Consider the following 14,983-nt stretch of genomic DNA (forward strand, 5'->3'; position numbering starts at 1 on the left):
GTGTGATAAACAGAATGCCTGCCCCCGAGCCATGCCTAGTGTATGAACCATCAAAGTAAAGTTTCCATGGTTGTGTTGTTGTGATCATGAATATCTCTTCGTCTAGAAAATTGGAAATGAGAGGATGATCACCTATGAGAGGTGCATCGGCCAACTGATCTGCAATAACTTGACCTTTGATAGCTTTACGGTCCACGTACTCAATGTCAAATTCACTTAGAATCATCACCCATTTGGCCAAGCAGCCTGTCAATGCTACTTTGCTGAGTAAATACTTGAGTGGATCAATCTTTGCAATGAGTTGTACCTTGTGTGTCAACAGATAGTGCCTTAGTTTAGTGGCTGCTAAGATTACTGCTAGGCAAGCTCACTCAATAGGCGTGTAATTGAGTTCATAGCCCACCAGTGTGCGAGAGATGTAGTAAACAGTACACTCTTTTCCTTCTGCATTATGTTGTGCCAGTAGTACACCCAATGCTGTACTTGTTGCTGAGATATAGAGTAACAACGGTCTACTTGGATCTGGTGGGATCAGCAATGGTGGATTCATGAGATAGTTTTTAAGTGTCTGAAATGCTTGTTGGCATCGGGCATCCCACTGAAAGTGGATGTTCTTGTGTAGCAGGTGTGTAAATGGGTGACACTTATCAGCCAATTGTGCAATGAATCTTCGGATGGATTGAAGTCATCCTTGTAATGTCCTTAGCTGACTAATATTCTTTGGTGGTGGCATGTCCATGATTGCTTTTACCTTTGCTGGGTCGACCTCAATACCTTTGCTTGAGACAATGTATCCTAGAAGCTTCCCGAAGGTCACTCCAAAGACACATTTCTTTGGGTTGAGTCGAACATGGTATTGTTCCAGTCTATCAAGGATTCTCTCTAATATGTCCAAATGACCTTCTCTAGTGAGTGATTTTGCTAATAAATCATCAACATAATCTTCCATTATGGTATGCATCATATCATGAGAGATAGTAGTCATTGCTCGTTGATAGGTCGCTCCTGCATTCTTTAGACCAAAAGGCATTACATTCTAGCAGTATGTGCCCCATGGACATGTGAAGGTTGTCTTATGATGATCTTCTGGTGCGATCTTTATCTGATTGTATCCTGAAAAGCCATCCATGAGTGAAAGCATGGCGTGTCCTGCTGTTAGATCCACTATGATGTCGATATTTGGTAAGGGGAAGTCATCCTTAGGACATGCTTTATTCAGATCTCTGAAGTCAGTACAAATGCGGATGCCCCCTTTTGGTTTGCCGACAGGCACAATATTGGAGATCCATTCTGCATAATCAATTGGCCTAATGAAACCAACATCTAGGAGTTTCTTGAGTTCTGTTTTGACTAGCACTGCAATCTGGGGATGCATCTTACGAAGCTTCTGCTTGACAGGTTTGGCTCCTTCTGCTATGGTGAGGTGATGCATGACTAAATCAGGATCAAGCCCAGGCATGTCGGCATATGACCATGCAAAGTTGATCTGACGCTTCTGGAAGAACTCCATAAATTTAGGTTGTTCTTCTGGAGTGAGAAGAGATGCTAGATGTATGAGATGAGGATTTTCAGGAGTCCCCACATTGTATTCTTTGGTTTCCTCAATGAGAATCGTTGATTGTTCCTGTTGTGTACTAGCAAGGAGAATGTCAAACCCTTTATCCTCAGGTGCCTCAGAGAGGTTTTCACCGTTGGATACGCTCTTTCTTTTTACTTTTGTCGGATCAAACAGTGCCACAGTGTGGTTTTCACTGGAAGATCCATGTTTTATTGTTATATTTTTGCAGCTGAAAGGTTTGGCATCCGCCCCGAAGTATGCTGTGCTATTAAGTTCAATGGCGAATCCAGCTTTGTGATCCCCGCTTGGTAGGTTATCCCTTAATTCCAAAAAGTCAATGATGGCCTCATCATTTTGGAAGAAGTCAAGACATGGGGAATTTGGTTGGTACCATTCGATGAGTTCAGGGTGAATAATGGGCATTACTTCATCAATTAGGTTAAGTTCATTAGAGGTATCAGTGAGGGTTAAGACGTTATGGTGAAGGTCGTTCATGGTACTCTCGCTGTCAGAATCAGGCGTAGGATGAGACATAGGGTTTGTGGAAGATGTTTCCAGTTCAGGAACCCAAGTGGTCTTTATCTATGCTTCTCCATAAACAGGGATATCTTTGCGTGGCGGAGGTAGTGATGCATCTTCCTCATCTGAAGTGTTAAGCTGTACAGAATCAAATTCCCACTCATGTGAGTCGATCTCTGAGTCACTTTCCAGCATCCGATTACTATACCATATTGGGATGTCTTTTGAGTTAAATACTGCAGGTGTGATTGGTTGATGTACCTTTGTAGTGATTGGTTCTGCAGGAAGATTGATGGGGATCAAGGAATGTAGTACGGGGAGTATCGGTAATATTGACTCAGTTGCTTCTGCTGGAACTGCTGGTGCTATAGATGTTGTTGCGGGTTCTGACACAGTTGCTGCTGCTAATGGTAGTATTGATGGGATTACTGGTTCGCTTGGTGGGATGATTGGTATTGGTGATAGTTGTGTTGGGGTTTTGAGCCTCGATGGGGCAGTTGGGATGGTGCTTGATGGTGCCTTGATTATAAAAGGTGTCCTCTTTGCAGTAGGTGGACAAAATGGTTTATTGGGTTTTCCTTTGAATCTGAGCTTAGGAAAGATCTCTTTTTCAAAGCCTAGGCCTGTGTTACCTTTGGGCTTTAATTCCAGCAATAGAGGTTCATGTCGTCCTTGTTTGCAATATCCTAAAGCACTCTGACCATCATACCCCATTCTTTGCATAATGAGGAGGCCTTTGCCATACTGATCCATAGGAAGTTTAACTTGTGGTAGATCAGTGGTGATGGGATCTTTATAGATCCATTCCGCCAAGTCCTCATCTTGGGTTTCTTCTTCTTGACTCTTTCCAAGGATGAAAGGCATCAAAACACATGCTGGCGTGACTATGGGTTGTTGGATTAACTGTTGTGGTTTACCATGTGTTCGAGGAGAAGTGGGCATTTTTCCCACACAAAATAGTTGACTCAAGTTGTATTTCCCAGGACCTTCCTCTGCTACTTTCATTTTAAGCTTTTCTTGCTTCGGTATAGTGGTGTTTGAACTGGCAAGAGAGGCGGGACTTATATATGATGTGGAGGAAATGGCTTCTCTATTATTGGGAACGGTAATTTATGGTTGATGGCTGATATTATGGCAAAATGCAAAGGGATTTGCATCGCCCAGGATTGTGATCTCTACACCGTTATGTGGGAACTTGATACATTGATGGTAGGTAGATGGAACGGCTTGCATGGCATGTATCCAAGGTCTCCCTAATAATAGATTGTATGGCAGAGGAAGGTCCAGAACCTGACAAATGATGTGTTTTACCATGAGGCCCACTCGGATTGGTAGTACCACAGCTCCTTTGGATGAATGCTCCGCATCGTCATAGGCTTTGATTGTGACCTTCTTACGAGGATCCACTGATTCTACTGCATATCCCAATGCTGTGACCAACTGTAGTGTACAAATGTTCAAGCCTGCTCCATTATCTATCAAGACTCGCTTGATCCTATGCTGGTTAATAAATCCTTCAATGTGGAGTGAGGCATTATGAGGTTGTTGGAAGGAAGAGTTGTCACTTTCAGAAAAAGTGAGACAAGGTGATGACTTTAGACTTCCAACCATTGCTTGAAATTGGTCTGTATTTAGGTTTGCAGGGACTGACGCCTCTTGGAGGGCTTGATCCAAGATAGTTTTATGAGATGGTGATAGACGCAAAAGCTCTAAAATGGATATAAGCACAGGGGTTTTGTCTAATTGTTTCACAAGATTGTACTGCTTTGGGATGGAGGTGGTGCCTTGTGGAGCTGCCTTTATGGTAACTTTGCCACGACACGTAACAACATTGCAATTTGAATTGGTATTTTTGAAGGTTATAGTTGCAACTTGTTCATTGGCATCATACACATGATTTACAGTGTAATTATACGCAGCCTGTGTATAATCAGTGGTATCAGTGCCTCATCTGGAAGTGGAAGGATCCCTTTGATCTTGTGATGGAAGTGGATTTTTGAACATCAGATGATCATTATTGGTTGTTTTTGGGTTATGTCCTTCAATTTCAATTTCTCCTCGATCAATAAGATCCTGAATGAGATCTTTCAATCAGTGACAATTACTTGTCTTGTGCCCTCTTCCTTGATGGAATTCGCAGTGTTCAGTATCTCTCCACCATGCCGGTTTGACCTGAGGCTCATAGTTTGATAGTTTAGGTAGAGTGACCAAATATTGAGAAATGAGTTGTCGCAATACTGTTTCAATGGGTTCCCCTAAGGGAGTGTATGTTCATTTCTGTTTTTGCTGACGAGGTCTAGGTTCATCATGAGATGTGATGCGACCTTGATTGGAAGGAACATTTGTGTTATTCTGAGGTGGAGGATTTTGTCCTGCAAACCTAACCACAGGTTGTGCATTTTGGATAGTTAGGGCATCCACAACCCCATCGTTGACGATATTCTTGTTTTTATTCCAGAAGTTCGGTTTATCACTATTGAAGCGTGGGCGAGGACCATCCTTTGGTTCATTATAGATTTTGATGAGTCCTTTCTTGATAAGTGCCCGTTCACATTTCAAACCCTTGGTAATCATATCATTAAAAGAGTCTGTGTCTTTGACATCCAGGTGAAATTCCATTTCTTCGTTTAAGTTGGAAATGAATATTTCCACTAGTTCTCATTCAGGTAACTGAAGAGAACGTCTGCTAGACATTTGGCGCCATCGTTGTAGGAATACTGAGAATAGTTCACCTAGTTTTTGTTTGGTGTTGCACAGATCAGCCATGGTGATGTCGTGTTCAATGTTATGAGAGTAATGAGTGAGGAATTTTTGGATAAGTTCCTCAAATGTTCTAATGCCACCTGGTAGTCGAGAAAACCATGATGTGGTTGTTCCTCCCAAGCTTTGGGGAAAAAGGCGCATTAGGTATGTGTCTTCATATGCTACTTCGAGACAAGCGGAATGAAATTCTCGGACATGATCACGGGGATCCCCCTTTCCTCTATATTTTTCAAATTTGGGTGTTTCGAATCCTCATGGAAAGGGTGGCATATAAAGATTCCTATCAAAAGGATAGGGACAGATGTCATTGAGTGAGAATTGATTGGTCTTGACACCACTATGAAGTTGTTGGGCAAGATTCTCGACTTGTTGCCGCAACATCTCCATTTCATTTGGAGGAGGAGGTGGTGGGTTACCTCGGGGAATATTATATCTGATCGGATCTCTACCTCTTTCCTCTTCATGGTGACTTTGTCTTTCTGATGCTTGTCTTAATTGGGCAAGATCAAAGTCAGAGGGGAGTTTTGTTCCTTCTTGAGCGAGTCTTAAGAAGTGAGCATCCGCATTGCTCCTGAGTATTTCATCAAAAAGTCTGTTAAAGAGAGGGTTATGCTGAGCCCTTTCTATTGTTGTAGGAGTGGGAGTACTTGGGTTTTTGTCATCTGCATTTCCTCCAAGTGCTTCTTGAAATTCATTGAGATTTTCCTCTTCTTCTTCTTCCCTTTCTATTTCTCGTTGCCTGGACTGTGATCGGGTTTGGGCCATTTTGTTTATAAGCTTTTTGTTGAAGTTGTGTGAAAATGATGATGAGTTTTTGTTGAAATGAGAGATTGATGGTTGGTGAATTGTGTTGCACGTGGATCTCTAGCACCTTTAAGGTGGATGTAACCGAAATTCCTTCTTTGAATTGCTTGTTTGTTTGATAAGTTTTGATGTGATAAGGTGTAGAGAAATCTGAGATGTGTTACAGATTTAACTATCTAGTAATGAGAGGATTCACTCATGAACTATTTTTAACCTGCGTAGATGTGTCTCTTAGGATGAGCTTATCCTAGATGTAGAAACAATCTAAAAAGTGATGTGATGTGTTTGATTTCAAGCAATATCTAAAAGAGAACTTGGGACAAGAACCTCTTAATGTTTTGAGAGTTGGGACGGATTGATGATGAAGTGATGATGTATGAGTGAGATGATGGATGAAAATGTTTTCAACTTCAATAAAAACTTTGTGTTACAAATGGGACAAACTCTATCTCTTCCCTTTCGGGTGTTGGTGGTATTTCTCGAGCTGTGTTGTATGTGATACAGACATTTGGGAAGAAGTTGGGATTAATCTTTCCTCCTTGGTTTTTGTGATAACTCAGAGCTCTATATTGCATAAAAGCCCTGCGGTTCAATGATTCGGAATCAAATTCGTTTGTTTTTCCTTGAAGGTAGAGACGCATGTGACGCAGAAAGACTCTATGTGAGACAAAGATTTGTCTATTTATATAGAAGAATTTCCTCCTTTTGATCAAAGCCTTTGAGCTTAATGGTCTTCTTTTCAAGTTGATATTCTGATGACGCTTCTTCTTTTGCAAGATGTGAAGAATGGTCATAAAGGTTTGATTTTTTTGTTGTTTGCACTTTGTTTTTGATGTGTTTGGTTGTTTTGAGAAATGTTTGGTTGGATGAATACTTTGTTTTTGGGAGTGATTTTCTGATTTTTTCTTTGACAAGAAAACAAAGCAAGCACACAAACACAAGAATGTTGCCTAAAAGGCACAAATGAGTATGGATCTAGATTAACCCAATCCTTGGACTTGTATATGACCCTTCCTTTAGATGTATTTTAAGGTGTATTTCCAAATCCTGAAGTCGGCTCAATTTGTACTTGGTCTTTAAAATGAACACACTTCAAACACTTTTTATCCCTAAGGTCAAATGGTCAGTTGTGATAAATTTAGCCCACATCTTGATATTTCTTCGACTTTGGTACTACATACCTTATGAATCCTGTCGTGGCAGGTAAGGATGTGATATACTAAGTCTTGCATGAGCATAACAAATAGATGATCCCTATGATGGGGGAGTCACCACTTTTATCAAGCCACAAGTGACTTTTCAAAAAGCTATATTTCTACTCAAGGAAATATGTATGGTGAGTATCTTGGGAGCAAAACCATCTATGCTCTTGCACTAAATTATATCACAAATATCTTCAATCAATAGAACAGGTGGGCTACTACTTAAAGGCGTTTAGTCATGTTCGATGTTTTTGGACATAAGTTCATTCTGCAGTGACTCACTTAAGAGCCTTGTAACTGGTGGTAGGGCCCATTTGTCCTTTCGGCCAGTTACACTGTAGGAACAGCTATACCCAAGGCTACAGCTTTCGCTCTCACCTAATTTCTATAGCGGCTCGAAGGATTTACCGCTCAAGGTCATTCCCAAGAGTATCGATCCCTTGGCAGGCCTCTCTTAAAAAGATAAAATTTTGAGTGTTACTAACACTTTTCTCTTGCACCTAGGACCATGAAAGCCAAGGGAGAGGATAGTGTGTGTTAGAAGTAGGACCAATCGACCAACTCTTTGCACAAGTGTGCCAAGCACGAAAAACACTTGTTCTTTTTAATCTGTCATTGCAATGTGATCTAACTATTTGGAGATGTTGCTCCAACAGTCATGGTGTTCTTTTTAACTTCAAAGGCAAAATATGTTGTAAACTAGGAACTTTGAAATCCTAGTCAACTGAATTGAAAACACGTCTTGCTTGAAGTAAAATTGTTTTTGAGCTTGAAGGAAAAATGGCTTGTTCTTTTTAGATTGCCCCAAAACAAAGTGTTGATTGTAAATTTCTTTTAAGTTGATGCAAGAAAATAAATTTTGTTTTGTTGATTTTAAGCACCAAAACGAAGTTTGTTTCCTAACTTGCAAGAAATAAAGTTGTTTTGTATAAGTTTGTGGTTCTTTTTACCTTGGAACAATGAAATCCTTTTTAAGAGCCCCAAACAAATGTGTGATTCTTTTTTTTAAAAGCCCAAATTTGAAATGTGAAGTTAATTTTAAACCAAAATAAAAAGTGAATTCATTTTTAAAACCAACTTCAAAAACAAGTTAGTAAAAAAATATAAATCTACTTTTTAATCTAATTTAAATCTGCACAAAAGAGAAAAATAGTTAGTAAAATCCGCCTATTTGGTGGGCTTCTACAAGCCTAATTTTTTTTTTTTTTTTGGTTACAAGGTGATTTGTACAACGTTCTGTTACAATAGGTCTAGTCTGCGTTTGAACAGAGGCGCCAAGAGAAGGCAAAAGCACTGAAACAGGGTGAATAGCGCCAAAATAATGTCAAACGCACCAAAACAGTGTAAAAAACGCAACCTGTGTGACATTTTCAACATTCAAACATGTTATTGGTTAAAAAAAAAGTTGATCTTTTTGGTGTTTGGATTCACGACGGGTTCACCAAATGATGCTCTGCAAAAAGGATTAGAAAATCTGTTTGATGACAACACACACAAGAGCACAAGAAACAAACATTAGTGTTAGCAACAAAAGATTATCCTAAACAGGCATATCAAGAGAGATATTAAACATGAAATAGAAAGCATATAAACATAGAATAAAATAGCTAATCAAGATGCTCATAGTTGCTCCTCCCTTGTTCCTCTCCTCTCCAAGTCCCAAATGAGTGTAGCTCTCAGCTTTTAGCACTAGCCATGGATGCCATATGGAGATTCAAGATGGTTGAATATGATAAGCAAATGCTATGCAAGTGTAGATAGTGATGCTATGAGAAAGCTCTATGCTAATGCCAGTATAACAACAATACTCTAATGCTTCCTCCTTTGCTTGAGGAGAAGGGTTCTATTTATAGAAGAAATGGGGAAATGAAGGGTTAAGATTGAGTAATCTTAACAAGGGTTAGGATTGAAAGATATTCAATCCATGTGAGACTTTCAACCCAATCCCATGTTGACAAGTGTCACCATGAGGAGGCTTGAGAGGAGAGATAAGGAGCATTAAATGTTTGAGGGGACATGATGGTTACCCTAGTCAAAGAAATAAATGCTTTGAAGAGACACATGGGTTACATGAGGGTTAAGTTAGGGGTCAAAGTCCTTAACCATGGGTGCAAGTGGAATTAACCATTAATGGTCATGTAAGAGCCATAAGTGGTTTGAAAGACTTTAGAGGTTAATTTGTTGAACACACAAAGCATTAATTGCTTTTCAAAGACTTTGGAGTCTTTGAGAAGTGACTCCAATTTACTTAGGAATGTGACAATATTTAGGGGATGGATTAGGTTAATTAGGAAGGGTTTAGAAGAATCTAGAAGGGGTTTAGGCATGCAAGTGGATTTTGTAGGAAAATGCAAGTGGGAGGAATTTTGGTATTTTCAATTAAAATAAAATCATTTATTTCAATTAAATGGTGTAATTTGCATTTGGATAAATATTCAAATAAATATTAATTTATTTAAATGAGAAAAAGGAAGATAAAGCATTAAAATGCTTGAAGACTTTGAGGGAAACCATTAAAGGCTTGAAGACTTTAAGGAAAACCATTAAAGTCTTAAGAAGACTTTAAGGAAAGCCATTAAGTTTGAAGACTTTAAAGCCATCAAGTTTGAAGACTTTAAGGGAAACCATTAAAGGCTTAAGAAGACTATAGAAGGAAGCCATCAAGTTTGAAGACTTTAAAGCCATCAAGTTTGAAGACTTTAAGGGAAACCATTAAAGGTTTCAAGTGGGTGAGGATAAATAGGATTTTAAATAAATAATTTATTTAAAATAATTGTGCAACTTGCTTTTGTAGGAAAATACAAGTGGGTGGAGGATAAAGGTGATTTAAATAAATTATTTATTTAAAATAATTATGCAACTTGCATTTGTAGGAAAATGCAAGTGGGTAGAGGATAAAGGTGATTTAAATAAATGTTAATTTATTTAAATGTGAGAGGTGGGATTTTGGGGGATTTAAATAAATATTAATTTATTTAAATGTGAGAGGTGGGATTTTGGGGGATTTAAATAAATATTAATTTATTTAAATGTGAGAGAATATTTAATTAAATAAATATGATTTATTTATTTAATTAATGGTCTGAATTTGGTTAAGTGAATTAAATCAAATAAATTGAATAATTTATTTAATTAATAGGAGAAGAGGGTTAAGATGAATTAATTAAATATTAATTGATGGTTAAATAATCAAATAAATATTAAATATTCATTTAATTAATTGGACAGATTTATGTGACTACAATATCTTTTACATATTATTTTCGAATTGAGATTGATGTCTCATAATATTAAATATTTCTCATTACTAAGGGATTGGTGTCTCTTATAGGTTGGTGCCTGAAAATATAATTGGGGATTGGTGTCTCCATATTGGGTTGTAATTCTTTTGGATTGGTTCCTACAAAATATTGTTAGTTCTTTACTATCTTTGTGAGGGTAGGTTTGGATTGTAGATCCAAGAAACTATTATCATCATGGTTTTTCCCTTCTATGTTCCCAAATATATCTAGTGCTCTCATGTGCTAATGTATGATTGTGTTTATCATTTACATAATTGATTTAATATCAAAGTGATATTTGTCAATGATCTTAATGTTATATTATATTTAAAGTTAAATTTTGTATATACTAATTTTTATCCCCCTCAATATATCTATGTGCTTAATAATTGGTATCAAAACTAATTTCCTTGGATAAGCTTGACAACTTGAGGAAGATTTGAGATGACACACACAATAGCTCAAGAAAGTATTTCTTCTATCAAGGCACCTCTATTTGATGGATCTAATTATGTGTTTTAGAGATTAAGGATTGAAGCCCGTTTGATGGCGTTAGGGTTTGATGTTTGGAAATCTATTTCATATGGTTTGATATTCTAGAAAATCCTCCAAGAGATTAAATGCTCGAAGGAGATCATGTGAAGCTAATGTAAAATCAAGGAATTCTATTTTATGTGGCTTATCTAACTATAAGCTTGTGAAGATAGTGCACTGTAGGATTACAAAACAAAATTGGAACAAGCTTTACAATATCTATGAAGGTGATGATAAAGTCAAGGATGAAAAAATTCAAACATAATGAGGTTTGTTTGAAAGTTTGAATATGAAGAACAAAGAAAATATTGTTGCATACCTACTTTGGGTTGATGAAGTTTTCAAAACCATTAGAGGGCTTAGTGAAAAAGTGAAAGAATTAGTGATTTTCAAAAAGTTACTCAAATCCCTTACCTCAAAGTTTGATTCAAAATTTAATGTAATAGAAGAAGCCAAAGATCTGAATATTTTAAAAATAGATGAGCTACATGGTATTCTAGCCACATATGAGTTGAAGATTGTGATTGATAAAAAATCAAGGAGGCAAATTTTAGGGCATTAGAGGAGAATGAAGATTCAAATATATAAGAATAAAATTTTTTGAGGAGATTTAAAAGAGGTTCTAACTAGTACAAAAGGTGAGTTACCATGTTGGCAACAACAAAGAGAGAAAAATGAGGGGGGGCTGAATTAGTTCTCTACCAGATCTTCAAACTCAGCCACAAATACAAGTCTGATAAACTGCAGCAACAACAAAAATAAGAAAATTGATAGCACAACACACAACACCAAAATTTTGACATGGAAAACCTGGTTAAGGGAAAAACCACAGTGGGAACCTACCCACAATAAGATGATACTTTGTAGTAGTATGTGAAAATATTACAATGGGGAATGCACCAGATTTTATGCACACTGCCTAGAGCTCACTACTCAAATATAATAACCTGGAAGGCTACAACCCTCAGGGAAGTCTCATTAACTTATAACAAGATTTATACTACAATTCAAAAGAATGAACTACAATAATAGCATCTGCAAATGCCTGATGATAGTTCTGGTTAAGCACATTTGTCTGCTCTACAACACCAATCTTTGCTCAATCACAATGTCAAAGAATGAATCACGTGTTTGCACATACACCACTCTCCTAATAATGTAGACACAACCTTGATACCAAAATTACATGACAATATCGCCTATTTATATAATTCATCAACCTTGATAACAAGGTTGGCTAAACCCTCAGCTCCCAATGACAAAATTACATCACACGATACAAAGATCAACCACCAGATCAATATAATAATATACATGACATAACATGGACCTAACTCAAATCTCCAAACATGCAACACCACCGAAAATCATTGCAAGATCAACCGCTACATGCTACACCACCAAGAAAACAACATAACACAAAGAACATCATTGGTTCAGCAAAATCACCAATAAATCGCACAACGATCAATGCGTATCATCAAAACAAATAGGACACAATTACACAACACCAAGAAACATGTTAGAGTCATCAGTAACAACAATACCAACACCACTTAACAAATTTTCATCGATCAACATCTGAAACTTAGGAACACTCAAACAACAGCAACTATCACAAAGAAAGATAACTTGTAGAGCACCAAATCATGAACTATCTGAAATGAAGATACACAAGACCATCCCAAACAATCTCCCAAAATCTCAGCTCAAGATCTGATCATACCGGAATATATCGGAGGAAATACTGAACTCTGCAAAGCATTGATCAGAAAAACAAACTGCAAACCAGATTATATGATATGATCAATTAAGCTCTCTGGCTCACCAAAACCAATACAAAAGAGTATAATGATACTAGAAAATACTCCATACACTAAACCAAGATCCCAATAAACCAATCTAAGCAATAAATCACAGGAATATGTTAATATCAATGACAACATATCCTAGCAGCAGCAATGTCCAACAATCTCCCCCTTTGGCATTGATGGCAACATATGAATGTGAAAAATAGTCAATGCAAAGAAAGAAAACATCTCCAACAAACTCCCCCTAAGATCAAGCATATAAAACAGTTTTTCACAAGCTTCTCCTCTCCCTTTGGTAGTAATGCCAAAGATTCTCAAAATAGAAAACCAAACTTACTCTCCCCTAAAACAAATAACCAATCCAATAGACTACTACCAGAGGAGCAGCACCAACTCATCAATCCAGAAAAAAAGATAAGACTATGGAGTCCACCAGATTGATGCAACTCAATGCATCTAGTTCTCATTAGGAGGGGTGGATACCCATAACTTGTCTCTCAAATAGACAAATGTATCTGTAGGCAAAGACTCTAAGGTTGCTCAATGTAGACTTCTTCCTCAAGGTCACCATTCAGAAAAGTTGACTTGACATCCATATGACATACCTTGAAATCCTTATAGGCAACATAAGAAAGCAATAGTCTAACAACTTCAAGTCTAGCTACCAGAGAAAAAGTCTCCTCATAATAAATTCATTATTTCTATGAATATCCTTTACATACCAATCTTTCTTTATTTCTAACAACTTCACCATCTTCATTCAATTTGTTCCTGAATACCCATTTAGTACCAATCACATTCTTATCTTTAGGTCTAGGAACAAGTTCCATGTGTTATTCTTTTCAATCTGATTCAATTCTTCTTCCATATCCCTTATCCAATTGTCATATTTGCAAGCTTCAACAACATCTTTAGGTTCAATTTTGGAAATCAAACATACCTCTTCAACAGTTATCCTTCTTCTAGTCATCACACCTTTATTTTTATCACCGATAATTTGATCAATCTTTGCAGAGTTCAATATTTCCTCCAGTATATTTCGGTGTGGTCTGATCTTGAGCTGCATATTTGGGAGATTGTTTGGGATGGTCTTGTGTATCTTAATTTCAGATGGCTCATGATTTAGTGCTCCACAAGTTATCTTTTTGTCATGATAGTTGCTACTATTTGAGTGTTCTTGAAGTTCAGATGTTTATCGATGAAGATTTGATAAGTGGTGTTGGTGCAGATGTTGCTGATGATTCTAATGTGCTTGCTAGTGTTTCCTAAGTGTGTCCTATTTATTTTTGTGATCCGCATTGATCGTTGTGCGAGTTATTGGTGATTTTTTTGAACCAGTGATGTTCTTTGTGTTATGCAGTTTTCTTGGTGGTGTAGCGTATCGTGATTGATCTTGGCATGATTTCTAGTGGTGTTGCATGTTTAGAGATTTGAGTTAGGTCCATGTTATGTCATGTATATCATTATATTGGTCTGATGGTCGATCTTTGTATCATGTGATGTAATTTTGTAATAGTGAGCTGAGGGTTTAGTCGACCTTGTTATCAAGGTTGATGAATTGTATAAATAGGTGATGTTATCATGTAATTTTGGTATCAAGGTTGTTTCTGCATTATCAAGAGACTGGTGTATGTGTGAACAAGTGGTTCCTCCTTCGACATTGTGATTGAGAAAATATTGGTGTTGCAGAGAAGAGAATTGTGCTTAACCAGAACTGTAATCAGGCATTTGCAGATGTTATTATTGCAGTTCATTCCTTCCGGATTGTAGTCCAAATCTTGTTGTAAGTCAGTGAGACTTCCCTGAGGTTTGTAGCCTTCCGGGTCATTATCTTTTGAGCAGTGAGCTCTAGGAAGTGTTCCTGGATGCATGTGCATTCCCTATTGTAATATTTTCACATACTACTGCAGAGTATCATCTTATTGTGGGTAGGTTCCCACTGTAGTTTTTCCCTTAACCGGGTTTTCCACATCAAAATATTGGTGTTGTGTGTTGTTCTTTCAATTTTCTTATCTTTGGTATTACTACACTTTATCATATCTGTATTTGTGATTAAGTTTGTAGATCCAATGAAAAATGATTCACCCCCCCCCCCTCTTAGTTTTCCCTCTTTATTATTGCCTAACATTCCTTACATACCGGATTAGCAGGCTTAACAATTTTAGGAAAATCTCTGTCAACTTGTGTAGAACTAATCTTAATCATTGAATCAAAATTAACATGGAACATTCTCTTATGCCAAAACCAACTTTCATCAATCTGAGCAATCAAGCAACTTTTCTCACCAACATTCAAATGAAAGGTATTACCTTAAGTCTTAGTTCTAGATGCAATCTCTATACCAGAGGCATTTAGGATATTGCATTTTCCATTCTTTAGTTGCAAATCATAACCTTTTACAACCATCTATCCAACACTTAAAATATTATGCTTCAAACTTTCAACATACAAGACATCATTAGTGTTATGCTTACCATCAAAGGAAATAGAACCTCTACCACGGATCACATA

The sequence above is a fragment of the Cryptomeria japonica genome, chromosome 4 (genome assembly GCF_030272615.1).
Source record: "Cryptomeria japonica chromosome 4, Sugi_1.0, whole genome shotgun sequence".
Classification (NCBI taxonomy): Eukaryota; Viridiplantae; Streptophyta; class Pinopsida; order Cupressales; family Cupressaceae; genus Cryptomeria; species Cryptomeria japonica.